The sequence below is a fragment of the Diabrotica virgifera genome, chromosome 6 (assembly GCF_917563875.1).
Source record: "Diabrotica virgifera virgifera chromosome 6, PGI_DIABVI_V3a".
NCBI lineage: Eukaryota > Metazoa > Arthropoda > Insecta > Coleoptera > Chrysomelidae > Diabrotica > Diabrotica virgifera.
The window spans coordinates 236,172,196-236,191,224 of record NC_065448.1 but is presented as its reverse complement, the minus strand read 5'-3'; the positions used below and the strand labels follow the sequence as shown (position 1 = coordinate 236,191,224).

Here is a 19,029-nt window from a genome sequence, read left to right as displayed (position 1 = left end):
GGTGACTCATTAAGCCCACTGCTCTTTAATACATATAATAATGGACGAAATAATGGAAGCAGTACGTAAAGGTCATGGTTACAGAATGGGGAACAAAGAAATCCAAATATTATGTTATGCAGACGACGCCGCATTAATTGCCGAGATAGAAGACGATCTCCAAAGATTAACACACATCTTCAATACAACAGCCAAGAAATACAATATGATAATGTCAGCAGAAAAAACCAATAGTATCTAAATACCCACTACGATGTAAAATCGAAATTGATGGGAAAATAAAGCAGGAAGCAAGGTTTAGATATCTGGGAATATATATAACCAGTTACGGAGATCTTAAGGAGGAAGTACGACAACAAAGCTTAAAAGCAAGTAAAGCGGCGGGATCTCTTAATGACACAATCTGGAAGAACAAACACCTAAGACAAGACACAAAAGCAAGAATCTATAAAGCAGCAATTAGACCTATATTGACATACACGGCGGGGACAAGACCTGCCACATCTAAAACGAGACGACTACTAGAAACAACAGCGATGAAAATACTCCGACGAATATCAGGGAAAAGTCTGTTGGATAGGGAGAGGGAGAGAAGCGAAAACATAAGAAGGTAGCGAAGGAAGCGAAGACAAATGGATGGGTGACAAAACGGAAACAGGAGTGGAACGAACACATTAGTAGAATGGCAGAGGATAGGGTAGTACGAATAGCTCGAGATAAGTCACCAAATGGACAAAGAAGTATTGGCAGACCAAGAAAAAGATGGTGCGATAACTTAAACAATTTAGGAGGCTAATGTTGAAGAAGAAACAGGCTTTAAAGCCTAGGACTTGTTGCCATTAAGTCATTGAAATGATTAAGTCATTGTTAAGTTGCCATTAAGTCATTGAAATGTAATCAACTCAATTTGGATCCCACGTGTTGGGAAATCTCAAAGGGCATTATCCTGGTTGCCATGTGACCATCACAGGGCTTTTTATTGAAGTATGCACTTTTAAGGCATCTATATTATATGTAAAGGGTTTTTATCCGGATATTTTTCTTTTGTGGCTCAGCTAACATCCAGTTTATCGAACACTGATGATGACTTATTATAAAAATCGAAAACGTTTTGTTGTGATGTAGCCCTTTAAAGGGATTTTAATAAAATTTTATATCTTTTACAAAGGATTTTTTCCAATTTTTGTGATTGACGGTATACAGCCAACTACAGGAAAAACATTTTCTTTTCCTTGTGGATTTTTTAAATTAAATAAAGACTAAAATAATAGTTTCGCATTTAATTAATAAAGATTCTAACAAACTTTCAAGTGGCGTGAAGGATAAAATCACGGACACCGACCTATTAACATTACAACATTACATGTTTAGGACATAATTAACACCCTCAAGGCACCAATAAACCTTATGTCAAATTTTTTAAAAATATAATCAATACTCCTCTCTCTATCTCTATCGATTCGAAAAATGGCATAAAGGAGAAAATCGTCGCAGCACATGCGATTTTATTTACATAAGAAAATTCAATTTTCCTAGGAAAATCCCCTAGAAAACAACACAGTTTTACCACCCCAGGTATGTTTTTAAAAAGATTTAAAAATCAAAGCAATAAAGATAGGTAAATCTTGACTTTGATAAATACCTCCTCGACAATATTACACGTAGGTATTTCCCTAATCATAAATTAAAAATTGTTATCAGCATTTAAGTAATAGTCAAAATATTCCGACTTACAAAAATTCCAATTTTATGTTTAAACAAGTAATATTTGTTGGATCTTCGTTCTACGGCCGGTTGTTCGAACGCTAATAAAAAATGATCATTATCAACTATTTAATTACTGTCACAACTGTCAATGTCAACTTAAATTGGGTTGCTGAAAACATAATTATAGTCCAGAAAGCCACTGCGTATCCGCTAGGAAAAATATTCTAATTCGGATTCTTTGCACAATCTTACTCAAAAAGGACTCGTTTTAACAAATTTGCATGTTGCCAGGACCAAAAAGTGGTCAAAAATTTTTTAAACGTTTTTTTTTTGTTTTTTTCCTAAAATTATTTTTTTTGCACGGAAAAAAGTTTTTTTAGGTTTTTTGGATCATTCCAAAGAGAAAAGGTCTTTAGTGACTTTTCTCTAAAAATGATAGTTTTTGACATATAAGCGATTAAAAATTGAAAAATTGCGAAATCGGCCATTTTTAACCCTCAAAAACTATGTGAAAAGCTGAAAATTTGAATGTTGCCAAGGTAGGTAGATATTCTTTAAACATCGATTGATGAAATCCCGAAGAGTTTTTTGCAATACAATATTTAAAACTCCTTTGTTTTTTAATTGCTAATCAAGCGTGCACGACACTATTTTCCACTGACAGTATGGTGCAAATGAAAGGAATAAATTCGTTATTTCGTAAACCGGCGACTTTAAGGAAAAATCCCGAAACAGGTCGATTTTTATTTTTAAGTTATGATATTGTGGCATATATGGTATACTAGTGACGTCATCCATCTGGACGTGATGACGTAATCGATGATTTTTTTTAATGAGAATAGGGGTCGTGTGCTAGCTCATTTGAAAGGTTCTTCAATTCTCTATTCAGTAATATAAACATTTACATAATTATTTATACAGGGTGTCCAAAAAATTTTTATTAAATTAAATTATTTGACAAAAAAAGAAGTAGAAGGACACCCTGTATAAAAAATTATGTAAATGTTTACATTACTTGATGGAGAATTGAAGAACCTTTCAAACGAGCTACCACACGACCCCTATTCTCATTTAAAAAAATCATCGATTACGTCATCACGCCCAGACGGATGACGTCACTAGTATACCATATATGCCACAATATCATAACTTAAAAATAAAAATCGACCTGTTTCAGGATTTTTCCTTAAAGTCGTCGATTTTCGAAATAACGAATTTATTCCTTTCATTTGCACCATACTGTCGGTGGAAAATAGTGTCGCGCACGCTTGATTCGCAATTAAAAAACAAAGGAGTTTTGAATATTGTATTGCAAAAAACTTTTCGGGATTTCATCAATCGATGTTTAAAGAATATCTACCTACCTTGGCAACATTCAAATTTTCAGTTTTTCACATAGTCTTTGAGGGTTAAAAATGGCCGATTTCGCAATTTTTCAATTTTTAATCGCTTATATGTCAAAAACTATCATTTTTAGAAAAAAGTCACTAAAGACCTTTTCTGTTTGGAATGATCCAAAAAACCTAAAAAAACTTTTTTCCATGCAATAAAAATAATTTTAGGAAAAAAACAAAAAAAAAAAACGTTTAAAAAATTTTTGACCATCTTTTGGACCTGGCAACATGGAAATTTGTTAAAAGGAGTCCTTTTTGAGTAAGATTGTGCAAAAAATCCGAATTAGAATATTTTTCCTAGCGGATGCGCAGTGGCTTTCTGGACTATTATTGATTACAATTATGAAATTATTTAATTCATTATGTTAATAATTGTTATGTTAATTGATTAACTAATCTCATAATTATAATCAATTATGTTTTTAGCAACCCAACCAAAGTTGACATTGACAGTTGGTGACAGTAATTAAATATTTGATAGTGATCATTGTTGATTAGCGTTCGAACAACCGGCCCTTAGTCTCTCATAATTAGAGAACGGACTTTATGATAATTGCATATTTTGCATATAATTGTTTTTTTACTGTTTATGCATATTTTGCAATATTTGACATATTTATAGCATATTTTCTACAAAATCTGATTTCCAAAATAAAATTATTCAGAAAAGTAAATGAATTTTAATAGTTTACTACCTAATGCCGGAAGCTGATAAATCGTCCCAACCGGACAATCCACAAGACGCAGTGATGGAAGGCATCCATCTTGGCGGGCTCTGTGACGTCTGAGATGGACTTTGATCCCAACGAGCCCTCATACGTCACGATCCGACGAGCAGTCGCGCCTCCACCACAAAAAGCGTCAAAAATGAGCAGAATGAAACTTAATTTTTTTTTGAAATTTCCTCAGAATTTGGGGAAAAATTGATTTTCTATCTAACTCTAATACACAGCCTCTTATGGGAGGCGCTGTTGCCAGATGTTGTGAAATGCCCAGTTGGTCAGTAGATCTAGGGAAATTTTTTTTGTGCGCCCGAACCGGTGCTGTCCTTTTACTACAGCCCTCTCACGTTTTTTATGCGGTCCGAAGGCTAACTAAAGGGCCCTGTGATCTAATTATTTGTCAAATTTCACGTGTTTTCTCTAAATATTTGATAGTGTGCCGATGTGTTTGAGGCGTGTTTGGGAGCGAGGCAGACAATTTATTGACTTTAATTTTAAATTATATTGAAATTTTTAAGAACTCTGATTAAAAAGTAAGGTATTATTAACTTTTAATAATAAATTATTAAGTTAATGAACAAATACCCATTTTAAAAATATTCAATACTTATTTACTACATTGCAACGACCCATTTCAGGTCCGGATTAACAAAAAAATAAATAAAATAATTGTGACCTTGAAACAACACCCTGTATATTAAAATTTTCAAAATTCGTCTGCAAATTTAATTGCTCGCTTCAATTTTTGCGCAGACAATTTAATGACATTAATTTTGAAATAATTATATCGTAATTTTTGTTTTGAAAGTACGAGTTCTTAAAAATTTTGACATAAGTTCAAAATTGAAGTCATTGAATTGTATGCGCAAAAAATGGAAGCTCCATTAAAGCTCTGTTCAAATGTGCAAACGGGTTTTGAAAATTTCAATATACAGGATGTTGTTTCAAGGTCATAATGGATTTAGAATTTTGTTTAATCCGGACGTGGATTTTTCTTGTGATTATTAGTTGGGTAGTTTGGATTCTAAATCTGACATATGTGTATCAAATATCAAAAAAATATACAAGGTGTCTCTTAAGTTTTGGGTCCAGAAAGAAATGGGCAAAATCGATAAAACACCCTGTCTGTAACTCGGTTATAAAGTCGGTGGAGCAATAAATTTAGTATGTCTAGAACCGCCTCATTTACCTCTATTCACCATTCAAGTATTTCCGTTTCCCAATGAAACACCCTGTATATTACTTCATCTTGGTTGCGGCCCGCAAGCTGGGACAATAGCTACTATGTGGCACAGGAAAGAAAAAGGTTGAGTATCGCTGCACTAGAGACAATAGGTAAGCATCTAGGTGGTATTACTTTATTGTAACTAAATAAATAACACTACAATGTTTATGATTTGGAAATTCTGAAATGCTGAAGAATAGACGTGCATTATTGTCGATGTACCCTATTATTAAAATTAAATAATAAATGTTTAAATCGGGCCAATTAAATAATAAATGTTCCAAGGTCTCAGGTATATTCTGAAATGACTTGTTAATTTAAAGATTCGTTTACGTTTATTCCACAGTTCAGTGTCGAACAAGCGAATTTTGACCAACAATCTAACATTGCCATAGAAAAGCATCAAGAGGTTTTAAAAAAACTTCGTTAAAGTGCAAATTTGCATTTATTAAGTCTAACTAAGAATGCCACAATTCAAAAAGAAATAAAGGCGCAAAAGGAAATATTGTTGAAATTGTGAAAAAAAAATGTAACGACGTATTTCAAAAACATTATGGTAGAAGAGGCAAAAATCTTAAATTGTAATCTCAGTGTCATTGTTAATTTAGATATTGAGTTAATTAGTACCCTGAAGTATGGACCAATAACATCCGTAAATGTAGAAAGGACACTTTCTAATAATTAATATACAGGGTGTCCCGGAAAATAGTGCGTTCCTTAAAGGTATAGGTAGAAGGCACCATGTAGAACAAAAAACTCTTATAACATTTTTGTCTAAATTCAACCGTTTGACCAAAAAACTATAAAACATTTTGGAACGCAAATTCAAATCTGGCAACTCTGTGAAGTACAAGAATCTAAACGTAAATAGTCGCATGTTTAGTAAACAGATAATTTGGAAGAATCCTGTTTAGTGTCAACGCCGAAAATGTTTTTGAATCGTGTGTTCATGAGTAATATTATGATATTATGTTGTTTATTTATGGCAGATCAATAAATGGAGAGGCATAATATCTACTAAAATTCTTTCAAAATGTTTTGCTGGAATTTCTCGTCGTATGAGTGTGAGTGCATGTTCCTCTATGAATTCATGTGTTCGCAAAAGTGGTGGTTCAGTTAAAATATGTGTTTTCATCTAAAAAAAAGTAAGTATAATTCGTTTAAAATTATGCCATATTTCAACTACATTTTAAAAAAAAATTATAGTAAACAAAAATAGTAAGTATTAGGTTGGAATAATTTAAATACTGTAAGACACAAACGAGTTCTTATTCACCAGTGCGTAACATGTTGCCAGATTATTTCATTTTCTGAAGATTAAAATTCAGGTATATGGAAACCAATGTAATCTTTATTTTGGAAACGGTTAACATTAGAAAAAAATGTTATAGGAATTTTTTGTTCTAAATTGTGTATTATATCCATACCTTAAAGGAACGCACTATTTTCCGGGACACCCTGTATATGTACTTTATTATCTGAGAGAAAACAAAATTTTTTGATAGACAATCGGGAAAACATCTATTGTAAGCTACAACAATAGTTTTAATTCGTATATGTACGTTATTGTTAATAATTTTACGAGTATATACAAAATGTTTGAAAATTTTAGTATGCATTTTAGTGCATGGTCCCGTCTCTACTCAAAATGTCTCCTCATAATGTCCACTTCTTATACGATTTTCTTTGTGTTTGTCTATAAGAATATTGCGCAGTTTTTCTTTTCATTTAATTCTCAAATGAATATAATGCTCATAATTTCTACTGAGTTAGAGGAGAGTTTTTTTTTCGTAAAAATAGAAAGTGATGTTCAAATATTTTTTATATGATTCACCAAATTCAGAATTAGTCATTATTTGATATTATTTCGCAGTAAAAAGCAGGTGCTCCATAGGCAATAATTATATTTATTGACATTTTGATAATAACCCCATTTAGATTATTGATCTGTTACCTGATAGTACCCATAATACCAATACTGTTTGGAGATTTATACAAACTTCCCAATATGATTGATTATTCTTGTAATACAAAAAACGAAGATACGGAAGACGATACATACTGTATTTTCATAACTGATATAATATTTAATATATAAAACAGATTTTTTTTTCGGAATATTTTATGGTAAGAAAATCAGAAGCAATTTGAAAACTGTAAGTAAATTATTTTATGTTTCAAAAGCAACTCTGACCTTTATTAATGCGTTAGTTAAATGGCTCTACTCGAGTTACTTGAGAACAAAAAAAGAATGAAGAAAATTGCTCCATGGGAAGCCGAGAAAATGCATTCTTTTAACGTATACCGATTTTGAACTTTGAGATTCCATTTTCTTCAACTTAATTTTTGATTGGAATTTTGCTATTTTTGGCAATTTTCACTCCTAATATCGATAGTTTTTATTATAATAATATATGTTATGAGTATTTTAAAGATATGAAAATTGGTGTGCAGAAAGACGACCGAAATAAAAAGGTGATGGTTCGAAAATTATGATCCTATTGTTTATATCTTTGCCGTAAATGCCGGTCAATTTTGGCCGATTGTATTTCAGGAACCACATCACAGTTAAACGTTTTTTCTTTTATAAGAAGCGCTCTGCCGCTTTTTTCCAATACCGTTTTCATGATTTAATTTAATTTAATATTTCCCGAGATATTCTATTTGTTTATAAGCCAAAAATTGTTTATAATTTTAAAATATTCCTGAGGCCGCTTAAATAGTTCAATTTCAATTCTGTAAAGTACATTAGATAGCTATGAAGGGTTACCATAATTTATTGAGGCCAACTCCGGACAGGGGAGCCAAGGGGTTTAGCCTAATAAAATAAAAAAAAGTCAATATGTAAATTCGTACAGGTTAAAACAAATTTTATATCAAAGTTTAGGTGGGTACAAAAGATATTTTCAAGAAAGTATCCAAATCATACAAGGGGATCATTGTTTAAATAATTAAAAAGGGGTCAATTTTGCAAAAAAAAATACTTTTTTAACTGCTGAGGTCATTCAATTACCAACGAAGGTCTATAGGATGTTTTTCTGCAAAGTTGAAAGGTAAATCTTTCTTATAAGACTTACTAAATTAAATTTGACCCCCTATTAATTTAAATAATTATATATAAAACTTTAAAAACAAATTTGCAAAAAATTATTTTTAGCGTTTTAAATAAGCACTATAAAATATCTTATTTTACAGACTAAGTTGCGCTATGTTACCAGTATTAAGCAAAAAAAAAAAATTGGTCAAAAAATATTTAATATTTTTTGAGATATTGAATTTGTTTTTTAAATGTGGTTGCAAAAACGTGGTTGTTGCCAAAGAAATATTCACCTGCTTAAGATTTCATTATTTTTATTTTTATGTATATTTTCGATAAATGTATTGATAAATTCAAATGTCAGTTAAACTCCCCCCTAAAATGGCATTTGAAAATTATTCAAATTTGTTTATAATTTGTTTTTTTAATAACGTCGCGGGGATTAAGTATTTTGAAATGCCGTTTCGATCATTGGGTTCCTGGGATTTTTTTTACTAATTAACAAAATTTTTTTGTCGTTTTTTCTTCTTCTTTTTCTTCTTGGAGTTATATTACTACGAGTCCTTTTAGGGTTAAATTTTATTAAGAATGTCGAATCTCTGAGTTGTAGATTCTAGACCTAAAAATATTAAGATTTAACTAAAATCTTTTAAATAAAATGTGGCTACTTGTTGAGTTACAGGGTGTTTTATTTAAAAATTTAAAAATTATTGTTACCAAGTACTTTAAAACTATTTGACGTATCCTTATCATACTTGGCAGAAAGTGTGGCTATTATACACCCTATTAAATTGTGATTAATAAACGTTTCTAGCTAGTGCCAGAGGCGTACGACAGGGGATAGTGAATGATTGACCCTTCCCAAATTCTACGCCACTGAATAAATTACTATTGTAGCGAAATTTTTCGATTCTCCAATACTTTGTATGTAAATAACTTTATTGGTATTGATAAAGTCATCAGTTTGAGAGATATTGGAAGTTTAAAATGAATGAATGAATGAATCAAAGTAACTATGCCGTTTCATTTTTAACGTCCAATATCTCAAAAACTAATGACTTAATCATTACCAGTAAAGAGTATATTATTTACATAGAAAGTATTGGAGAATCGAAAAATTTCGCTAAAATAGTAGTTCCCTCAGTGGCGTAGAATTTGGGAAGGGTCAACCATTAACTGGGCCCTGTCGTACGCCTCTGGTGGTAGCTAGAAACTTTTGTTTATCACAATTTAGTAGACTGTATAGTACTCACACTTTCTGTAAAGTATGATAAGGATACGTCAATTAGTTTGAAAGTACTTGGTAAAAATAATTTTTAAATTTTTAAATAAAACACCCTGTAACTCAGTAAGTAGCCACATTTTATTTAAGTGATTTTAGACCAATCTTGATATTTTTAGGTCTCGAATCTACAGCTTAGAGATTCGACATTCTTAATGAAACTTAACCCAAAAAGGGCCCGTAGTAATACAATGCCAAGAAAAAAAAAGAGAGGAAAAAAAAGACAAAAAAATTTGATAATTAGTGAAAAATTCCCAGGAACCCAATTATCGAAACGGCATTTTAAAATATTTAATCACCGCGACGTTATTAAAAAAACAAATTATAAGCAAATTTGGATTAATTTCAAATGCAATTTTAGGGGGCAGTTTAATTGAAATTTGAATTTATCAATACATCTATCGAAAATATACATAAAAATAAAAATAATAAGATTTAATACAGGTGAATATTTCTTTGGCAACAACCGCGTTTTTGCAATTGTTCAATATCTCAAAAAATATTACATATTTTTCGACCAATTTTTTTTGCTTAATACAGATAATATAGCACAACTTATCCTATAAAACAAGATATTTTATAGTGCTTATTTAAAACGCTAAAAATAATTTTTTGCAAATTTGTTTTTAAAGTTTTATGTATAATTATTTAAATAAATAGGGGGTCAACTTTAATTTAATAAGACTTATGTGAAAGATTTACCCTTCAACTTTACAGAAAACAATCCTATAGACCTTCATTAGTAATTTAATGACCTCAGCAATTAAAAAAGTAATTTTTTTGCAAAAATGACCCCTTTTTAATTATTTAAACAATGATCCCCTTGTATGATTTGGATACTTTCTTGAAAATATCTTTTGTACCCACCTAAATTTTGATATAAAATTTGTTTCAACCTGTACGAATTTACATTTTGATTTACATGTAGTGTAAATTTATTTTACTAGACTAGTTGTAGAAAATGCAAAAATGTGAATTTGACTGTGTTGCTACCTCTATATTATACATACAGTGAGGACGTTTGAGTTGGAATATATATAGTTATTTATGTCCCAAGTAGTAAAGTTACTTTTTATCGAACGAGTCTGATATTATGAGAAGAGCGAGCACAGCGAGCGAGGCGAATAACAGACGAGTTCGATAAAGAATCTTTACTGACGTGGTGCATACAAAATTTTATCGCATCTGATATTGGTTTTAACACTTACATACTTACAATTTACAATTTAAGAACTTTTTAAATTTTAAACGTTATAATAATTTTATGACAGTGATGACAGATAACTTTTGCAAGATGGCTGCTTTCGATTTTATTTAATCGATAGTAATCAATATTGAATAATTACTAAATCGGTAAAGTTTTAATTTATTTTATATGAATATAATTACAAAATACTACAGAATTTCACTTTTTGACATACATTTAATTGATAGTATCGCAAATTGTGTACAATATTTTTAAATAACTAAAGTAAATAAATTGTAAGTTACTCAAATAAATAATCGATTAAGTACTGCCATCGACCAGTTACATTCAATCTCGATTAATCGCGGCTTAAGTAAAATTCTTCTTTCAGTACAATACAGTGTTACTTTACTGCCGCAAATGGCGTCAAATGAGTACAATAATGAATAACTTTAGTGACGGTTGGCGATAAAATTCATTATCTCGAGTATGGGCGAATTTGGAGAGAAATCCCGAAACAAGTCGATTTTTGTTTTTAAATATGACTTTTTGGCATATACAGGGTGTCCAGAAACTCTACCGACAAACGAAGACAGGAGGTTCCTCAGATAATTTTAAGATAATTTAACCCAATTCACTTAGTCCGAAAATGCTTCCTAAGGGAGCTAGAGCTCTTTGAAGATGGCGTATTGTAATTAGTTTTTCTTAAATACCTCCAGAACGCTTCTATTTAGAAAAACAAAAATTGGTACGCGTATTTATCTTCAAGATATAAATCTAATCCACCCATTGCAAGTTTCTAGTACCGATCATAGGCGTCCGTTTTGGGTAGGGCAACGGTTATTTTATCGCATAACTTTTTTATCTTTAACTTCTATGCATTTCTGACACTGGATTATTAAATTGTGAAGTATTCTAGTACTAAAAGGTACTCTTGTTTTAAATCGGTAGGACACACCTTTCTAGAAAAATCGATTTGAAAATTTTTCGCCTTTTGAATAAAAAAAAAATTTCAAAAAAAAAACTGTTTAGAAAGACGAAAACTGGTACATTTATTTATATTCCAGAGATAAATCGATTTCATTAATTGCGAATTTCTTGTACTGGTCATAGGCGTCCCTTTTGGGTAGGTCAACAGTTATTTTATAGCATAACTCTTTTGTCTTGAATTTTTGAGCATTTTTGACACTAGATTATTAAATTATGAGGTATTCGAGTACTAAAAGTTACTCTTACTTTATGTTGGTAAAATACTTCGTTTTTTGTTGAAAAGTTCTTTCAATTTTTTTTCAAATTCCAAAAACGAAAAACTTTCAAATCGATTTTTCTAGAAAACGGCGTGTCCTACCGACTTAAAGCAAGAGTAGCTTTTAGTACTAGAATACCTCGCAATTTAATAATCAGGTGTCAAAAATGCAAAAAAGTTAAGGGCAAAAAAGTTATGCGATAAAATATCCGTTGCTCTACCCAAAACGGACGCCTATGACCGGTACTAGAAATTTGCAATAGATGAAATCGATTCATCTCGGAAAAGTAAATATGCACACCAATTTTCGTTTTTATAAATAGAAGCGTTCTGGAGATATTTAAGAAAAATTAATTTCATGACGCCATCTTCAAAGAGCTCTAGCTCCCTTAAGAAACATTTTCGGACTAGGTGAATTGGGTTAAATTGTCTTAAAATTATCTGAGGAATCTCCTGTCTTCGTTTGTTGGTAGAGTTTCTGGACACCCTGTATATAATACTAGTGACGTCATCCATCTGGGTGTGATGACGTAATCAATGATTTTTTAATGAGAGTAGGGGTTGTGTGATAGCTCATTTGAAAGTTTATTTAATTCTCCATTAAGTAATATAAACATTAACATAATTATTTATACAGAAATTTTTTTTATTAAATTAATTTACACAAAAAGGAGAATGTAAGCAATAATTTATTTAATTCAAAATACATTTTACTGCTGTCAGAAAAACAGGTAATAATGTTTATTTCACAAGTAAACATTACTTTTCGCTTAAATTCAATGTTCAAACTGCTAAGAGACAGGTGGGTGGCAGTTTTAACATTGAATTTAAGCGAAAAACAATTTTTATTTGTCAAATAAACATTTCTTTCTGTTTTCTGATAGCACTCAAATGTATTTTGAAATAAATGAATTACATACATTCTTATTTTGTCTCAACTAATTTAATTAAAAAATTTTTTTGGACACCTTATATAAATAATTATGTTCACGTTTATATTACTGAATAAAGAATTAAATAACCTTTTAAATGAGCTATCACACGACCCCTATTCTCATTAAAAAAATCATCGATTACGTCATCACGCCCAGATGGATGACGTCACTAATATGATATATACGCCAAAAAGTCACAATTTAAAAATAAAATAAATCGACCTGTAATTATGTTAACGTTTATATTATTGAATGGAGAATTAAATAACCTTTTAAATGAGCTATCACACGACCCCTATTCTCATTAAAAAAATCATCGATTACGTCATCACGCTCAGATGGATGACGTCACTAATATGATATATACGCCAAAAAGTCACAATTTAAAAATAAATCGACCTATCTCAGGATTTCCCTCCAATTTCGCCCCTTCTCGAGATAATGAATTTATTCCAACTCAAACGTCCTGACTGTATATGCGAAATGCATATTTATGGCACAATTAAAAGTACAGCTGTTTCGCTACAATATGCAACTAACATCGAAAATCTCTGCCAGTTTAAAATACATATTATACACCTATGTTTTAACATACTTTAGACCTAAGGTGACGCGCAAAATGAAATTTCCCACCGCTGGGCCTAGTATTTTCCATTTTTTTAGCAAAGAAAAAAATCCGGACATTTCTCATATCCGGACGCCAATCTGGACATGTCCTTCAAATCCGGACTGTCCAGACGAAATCCGGACGTATGGTAACCCTAGCTATAGTGTCTTTTTGTACAAAAATCATAGTTATTCTTATACATAATAATTATTGTGGTTATTATAGCGACCGTAAATTTTTAATTAACAATTCAATTGTTGCTAAACTGTAAATTCGATTTCCATCGACTTCTGGAATTATAATCTATACAAAAACAGCTTTTATATTACCAAGTTATTTAATTATTGATAAACAATTACTTACCTAAAATTTCAGTTGAAAATTAAAGATTTTGTTGAAAAAACCCGCATTTTCCGAGGAAAATTTTAGAAGCCGTGGAGGTGTTACCAGTAAAATGGTCCAAGTTTTCAATTTGATATTATTTTAAAATTTTGTTAAATATTTTATTAGGTTGAAAACTTTGACTTTTACTTATAGTCCAGGGCGGATCTGTTTTGAGATGGACGTTGAGAGGTGACTCAAATTTTTTTGCAGAAATTGCTTGAAAATAAATCAAATAATAATATTTGAGTTATCCTCCGTCTCAAAAAGGTCCGGAACATTGTTTAAATAATCAAAATGTCAAAAATTGAAGGAAAAATTAGATTTTTTTCTTCGTTTTTTGATTATAACTTTAAAAGTATTCATTTCCGAGAAAAGTTGTACTGACATAAAAGTTGCGTATTTAAATTTCCTACAATATAAAATTGGTTAAAATTTTAAAAAATAGTCACCCTAGTTGCAAAATAGCAATAATTGCGAAAAAACCATACAAAAACAAGTATTCGCATTTTACGTTTTTCAACCATTCATGCTACACTTAGGACCTTCATATTTCACCCAGAAAAACTTTATGATACAGTAAAATAATACTGTAAATTTCTTTAAGATCGGTTTAATAGATTTTGCAAAATATATTTTGCAATCCAGCTTTCGCAAAAAAATTCATTTTTTCAAAATGTTACAGGACTGAAAATAAAGCAGATAGCAAGTTAAAATTTTTTTTGCTTATAGAAGTACCTTTCACTTGCAATTTTCAAAATTAAAATCGATTAATTACAACGGCGGCAGAAAATTTTTGAAATAAACAATAATTTTTGGTGCTACGCGCAGGACAGCGGTGTTCGATTCACACAAGTTGATTTCCACCAAAATTTCTTCCAATCTCTATCTAATATATTATTTTCTTACTCTATATTTTGTTGTATTTTAATATTTTAATTCCACAAAAATCAAACTAAGTTTATTATTGTTTGTGAAATATTGTTTAAACAATTGCATATGTTTAAAAATAATAAACTTTTATTATTTAAATATTGAATGGGTTGCATATGTGAGTCCATATTAAATATAGTAATGAAACACAGACATACTCACAATCATTTAATTATACTTTGACGACCGGTTTCGATCTCTACAATATACAGATCATCTTCAGGTCGGCGTTACAAGTAGTTAAATGCTACAATAAGAGAAAACCTGTGTTAGAACAGTGTCTGATTGAAGAGATGTTAATAGAAAGCCAAATTTAAAAAAAATTTTAAAAAATTTTTTAAAAATTTTTTAGAAATAAAGGTTTGCAACTGTTGACATTTCAGAATATTGTTATATACAAAGGCACACCTATGAGTAAAAATGCTCATAGGCATGTATGTGCAAATGGGTGCATACAGTTTGTGAATTTGTTGAGATTAAAATTTTTTAACCATTAAAAAACCAAATAAACATAAGCTGACTTAAATATGCTTCCAAATTCAAAGTAGTAATAATAAAAGAGATAGTAATATTGTTCTAATCTACTTACATGCCGTTACAAGGATTGCGTTGCAACTTAGTTGTTGTCATATTAGTACGTCCAAATTATGCTAATTGGTTTGTTAGGATAGTGATAGGGTAAACAGACATGTTACGTAGGTTAAAACACAGTAAGATTTCGAATTTGGAATGGATCCTGAAGGAAGATGCGTATGTGAAACGGGTGATGTTTTGTTCGAATGGAGAAAGACAATGCTCCAGGGGTTGCGTATTAATTGTAGCAAAGTATGAAATGTTATTCTAGACTCTTGTACAAATGTGATGGTCTTAGCTCGTAGATGTTATACGATGCGGGCAGAGGTCAAAGCATAGGAGATGACACATAGGAAATTGTTGAAATAAATTAATCTAATTTAAGATGTGTTGTTCTCAGTAACTTATATTCAGTATATTTTTTACGAAAGCTGGATTGCAAAATTTATTTTGCAAAATCTATTGAACTGATCTTAATGAAATTTACAGTATTGTTTTACTGTATCATAAAGTTTTTCAGGGTGAAATATGAAGGTCCTAAGTGTAGCATAAATGGTTGAAAAACGTAAAATACGAATACTTGTTTTTGTATGTTTTTTTCACAATTATTGCTATTTGGCAACAAGGGTGACTATTTTTTAAATTTTTAACCAATTCTATATTGTAGGAAATTTAATTATGCAACTTTTATGTCAGTACAACTTTTCTCGGAAATGAATATTTTTAAAGTTATAATCAAAAAACGAAGAAAAAAATCGAATTTTTCCTTAATTTTTTGACATTTTGATTATTTAAACAATGTTCCGGACCTTTTTGAGAGGGAGGATAACTCAAATATTATTATTTGATTTATTTTCAAGCAATTTCTGCAAAAAAATTTGAGTCACCTCTCAACGTCTAAATGTACTAATATTTTTACAGATGCGCCCTGGTCTATTAGCAGATGCCGCTAGGCATCTATTACCATCAAGTTAGTTGCAATACGGGACTAATAGACTGGATAATTTAAGCATAAGTCAGAGATAGCAACCTATGCATTATCTGATGAGCCTCTAATAAGAGGTGAAATCGTCGATTAGACGCTGGTTGCGCTCTCTGAACTAAGTAAAAATTAAGACAGTTTTGGCTTCGCATTGCAACTGAAAAAAAAATGGTATACATTTTTATTTTCTATTAGTATTACTCCTATTGAGTAAGATAGGTCCATTTTCCGTTGGAATTTACCGCGCTGAACGGACGGGGTTGTGAATTGCAAATTTTAGAATTCCCTCGTGTCTTCTTTGCTTCAGCATCCATCTGGCTTGCAATTTTTAGAAGCCGTGGAGGTGTTACCAGTAAAATGGTCCAATAAGTTTTCAATTTGATATTATTTTAAATATTTTATTAGATTGAAAACTTTGACTTTTATTTAGCAGATGCCGCTAGGCACCTACTACCATCACGTTATAGACGAAGCAACGAAGTACTAAAAAGCTCAAAACCTAGGAATTTTGTGCAGTAAGATGAATCGTCATGCAACTTTTTGCATTCAATTCTAGAGAGTGTCAGGCAATTTTGTGAACTAAATTGACCTCCGGCAAAAAATTTTGTGCATCAGAAAATGCATTTTCAAAGTGCATCTCGAAGAGATGGAAAATGAAAAATTTAGAACTCAGGAAATATTGACGGAAATGAGTTCAATTTTTATATTTGGGGGTTTTGGAGGTCAGCGAACACAAATTTCATGACCGCGATGATGTCCAGGGTGGAACTCGTCGCCTGGGACGATCAAATAATTCGCGGGACGATCGAATAATTCGCGAAATGAAGATTGGATCGAAAAACTGAAAAATACGCCTTTAATATTTTTCAAAAATCTATCGAATGACACTAAAGACGACCCCCCACTCCATCCCCTGGAGGTGGGGTGGGTGTAACTTTAAAATCTTAAACGGAAACACCTATTTGTAATCTTAAATGGGAGCCCCATTTTTTATTGCAGATTTTGATTTCTTACGTAAAAATAAGCAACTTTTATTCGAGAAATTTTTTCGAATTGTGGAAAAATGGCGCTATAATCGGAAAAAATGATTTTTCGTGGTACCATAGGTAAATTATAGAAACGGTCTAATATTTCGAGATATACACTTCCAAACAAAAGACCAAAAAATACGTATTTAATATGTTTCAAGAACCTATCGAAAAACATCAAACACGACTCTCCACTCCACCCCCTGGATGTGGGGTGGGGGTTACCTTTAAAATCTTAAATGGGAATCCCCATGTTTTATTGCAGATTTGGATTCCTCATGAAAAAATAAGTAATATTTATTCGAAACATTTTTTAGAATTGTTAATAGATGGCGCTAATAAATAGTGTTTTTCCGATTATAGCGTCATCTATCGATAATTCGAAAAAATGTCTCGAACAAAAGTTACTTATTTTTACTTAAGGAATCCAAATCTGCAATAAAAAATGGGGGCTCCAATTTAAGATTTTAAATTTACACCCACTCTACCTCCAGGGGGTGGAGTGGAGGGTCGTGTTTTATGTTATTGGATAGATTCTTAAAAAATATAAAAGAAGAATTTTTTGGTTTTTTATTTGGAAGTGTATTCCTCGAGATATTAGACCGTTTATATAATTTACCTATGGTATCACGAAAAAATCGTTTTTTCCGATTATAGCGCCATCTATCCAAAATTCTAAAAACTGTCTCGAATAAGAGTTGCTTACTTTTACGCAAGCAATCCAAATTTGTAATAACAAATGGGGTTTCTATTTAAGATTTTAAAGTTACCCCCACCCCACCTCCAGGGGGTGTAGTGAGGTGGTCGTGTTTAGTGTCATTCGATAGATTTTTGAAAAATATTGGACGCGTATTTTTCAGTTTTTCAATCCAATCTTCATTTCGCGAATTATTCGATCGTCCCGCGAATTATTCGGTCGTCCCAGGCGACGAGTTCCACCCTCGGCACCAGGTACCTCGGAGACCATCGCCGTCATGAAATTCGTATTCAATGACCTCCAAAACCCCCATGTATAAAAATTGAACTCATTTTCGTCAATATTTCCTGAGTCCTAAATTTTTTATTTTCCATATCTTCGAGATGCACTTTAAAGATGCATTTTCTCATGCACAAAAATTTTTGCCGAAGATCAATTTAGTTCACAAAATTGCCTGACACTCTCACGAATCGAATGCAAAAAGTTGCATGACGATTCATCTTAATGCACAAAATTCCTAGGTTTAATGCTTCGTTGCCTCATCTACGTCTACAGTTGCAATGCGGGGACTAATAGACTTTATAATTTAAGCATAGGTCAGGGGTCTAGGACGTTTCATCGCCGCCGTTTCGATGCCGCCAGTTCGATGCCGATGCCGGCCGATTCATCGCCAGTCAATTAATCGCTATCTGATATATTTCCGAATTTTCGACAGTTACAATTATTAGTTATTTTTAGTATTAATTAGGAATTCTAGGAAATGCGAGATATGACGATGATGAAATGAACTGGCGATGAACCGGCGGCATCGAAACGGCCGGCGATGAACCGGCGGCATCGAAACGTCCCATTCCGTAGGTCAGAGATAGCAACCTATGCATTCTCTGAAGAGCCTCTAACAAGAGGTGAAATCGTCGATAAGAGTGCTGGCCGCGCTCTTTAACTTAAGTAAAAATTAAGACAGTTTTGGCTTCGCATTGCAACTGAATAAAAAATGGTATATACATTTTTAAGTACAAAGTAGCAAAGCTTAAATGGAAGTTCGCCGGAGACACCCTACGGCAGAAGGATGAAAGATGGACTAAGATGGTAAT

The 19,029-nt window shown here is 31.6% G+C and overlaps 2 protein-coding genes across 4 annotated transcripts in view; one reads left to right on the top strand and one right to left on the bottom strand.

The window, feature by feature from the left end:
• The window catches only part of LOC126887340 (RNA helicase aquarius), a 200,932-nt gene that overhangs the window by 96,809 nt on the left and 85,094 nt on the right, over positions 1–19,029 (bottom strand). The gene's annotated exons all lie outside the window — the stretch shown is intronic.
• Positions 1–19,029, top strand: part of LOC126887342 (G-protein coupled receptor Mth2-like) — an 83,256-nt gene that overhangs the window by 26,370 nt on the left and 37,857 nt on the right. The window contains exon 1 of one of the 3 annotated variants that reach the window (XM_050654793.1): positions 5,956–6,193. The exons of 1 other annotated variant lie outside the window; for it this stretch is intronic. The gene's annotated coding sequence lies outside the window, so the exon portion shown is untranslated. Of the gene's footprint in view, positions 1–5,955; positions 6,194–6,933; positions 7,205–19,029 lie in introns of those variants that run through there. One more of the 3 variants, XM_050654792.1, reaches the window with a different exon arrangement.